The 1,971-nt window shown below is 43.3% G+C and overlaps 1 long non-coding RNA gene across 1 annotated transcript in view; it reads right to left on the bottom strand.

Annotated features, from left to right (window-relative positions):
- The window catches only part of LOC143128837 (uncharacterized), a 642-nt gene extending 132 nt beyond the window's left edge, over positions 1–510 (bottom strand). Inside the window, exons 1-2 of the long non-coding RNA XR_012987989.1 lie at positions 468–510; positions 123–239 (exon numbers count right to left, since the gene is read on the bottom strand). This is a non-coding gene — a long non-coding RNA (uncharacterized LOC143128837). The remainder of the gene's footprint in view (positions 1–122; positions 240–467) is intronic.
- Between the last annotated feature and the right edge of the window lie 1,461 nt (positions 511–1,971).

Genomic DNA, 1,971 nt, shown 5'->3' on the forward strand with positions numbered 1-1,971 from the left:
TTCTGTATGAAAATGAACTCAATTGAACCAATTCAGCTTTAAACTCAGCTATAGCCTCCGAGTTTTTAAGAAACCAAGACTCCCACTGAAAGAAAGGCAGACACACACACACACACACTCACTCAGAACTAGGCTGTGCCACTGATTCGCTGGTGTGTGTTGAAGATTCAGACGTGGACGCTTCACTTTTCATAGACGCACAGCTGGCCACTGGAGATGGGGATCTGTGTATCTCTGATCTAGAAAGAGGGACAAAACAAATCAACACAAGCTTCAGTATTCTGTATGAAAATGAACTCAATTGAACCAATTCAGCTTTAAACTCAGCTATAGCCTCCGAGTTTTTAAGAAACCAAGACTCCCACTGAGAGAAAGACAGACACACACTCAGACACACACACGCACACACACACACACACATTCAGAAACACAAACACACACAAACACACACACACACACACACTCACTCAGATCTAGGCTGTGCCACTGATTCGCTGGTGTGTGTTGGAGATTCAAATGTGGACGGTTCACTTTTCATAGACGCACAGCTGGCCATTGGAGATGGGGATCTGTGTATCTCTGATCTAGAAAGAGGGACAAAACAAATCAACACAAGCTTCAGTATTCTGTATGAAAATGAACTCAATTGAACCAATTCAGCTTTAAACTCAGCTATAGCCTCTGAGTTTTTAAGAAACCAAGACTCCCACTGAGAGAAAGGCAGACACACACACGCACACACACAGACACACACACACATACACAGACACAAACAAACAGACAGACACACACACACACACACACTCACTCAGAACTAGGCTGTGCCACTGATTCGCTGGTGTGTGTTGGAGATTCAGACGTGGACGCTTCACTTTTCATAGACGCACAGCTGGCCACTGGAGATGGGGATCTGTGTATCTCTGATCTAGAAAGAGGGACAAAACAAATCAACACAAGCTTCAGTATTCTGTATGAAAATGAACTCAATTTAACCAATTCAGCTTTAAACTCAGCTATAGCCTCCGAGTTTTTAAGAAACCAAGACTCCCACTGAGAGAAAGGCAGACACACACACGCACACACACACACACACACATAAACACACACTCAAACTCACTCAGATCTAGGCTGTGCCACTGATTCACTGGTGTGTAAGAAACCAAGACTCCCACAGAGATAAAGGCAGACACACAGACACACACACACACTCACAGACACACACACACACACAAACACACACACACACACATTCAGAAACACAAACACACACACACAGACACACACACACTCACTCAGATCTAGGCTGTGCCACTGATTCCCTGGTGTGTGTTGGAGATTCAGACGTGGACGCTTCACTTTTTATAGACGCACAGCTGGCCACTGGAGATGGGGATCTGTGTATCTCTGATCTAGAAAGAGGAACAAAACAAATCAACACAAGCTTCAGTATTCTGTATAAAAAATAACTCAATTGAACCAATTCAGCTTTAAACTCAGCTATAGCCTCTGAGTTTTTAAGAAACCAAGACTCCCACTGAGAGAAAGGCAGACACACACTCAGACACACACACACACACACACACACACACACACACACACACACACACACTCACTCAGATCTAGGCTGTGCCACTGATTCACTGGTGTGTGAAACAAACAGGTTTGTTTCACCTCCTTTCTGGCCATGAATGTGCATAACTCTCAAATACTGGGTTGATTGAATTTTTTTTGTAACCGGCGTTTTGGAAACGACAGCACCAGTTTAGTCGTCATGGGTTCAGACAATCTAGAGTTTACCTTATTCCTTTCTGGAATATCCCCCTGGACTGTGACATTAGTGTTTTCAAAAATGGTGGAGTCTTAAACAATTCTAACCCATTTTTGAAAAAGTGTGATTTTAGGCACCTAAGACGGCATTATCATGTTGACGCCAAAAACCACTTTCATAAAAATACCGTTTTCCTCGTTTTC

The sequence above is a fragment of the Alosa pseudoharengus genome, unplaced genomic scaffold, assembly GCF_046254945.1.
Source record: "Alosa pseudoharengus isolate Yale_2024_CS ecotype anadromous, Long Island Sound unplaced genomic scaffold, YU_APseudo_1.1 YU_APseudo_1.1_scf_1, whole genome shotgun sequence".
Lineage (NCBI taxonomy): Eukaryota > Metazoa > Chordata > Actinopteri > Clupeiformes > Clupeidae > Alosa > Alosa pseudoharengus.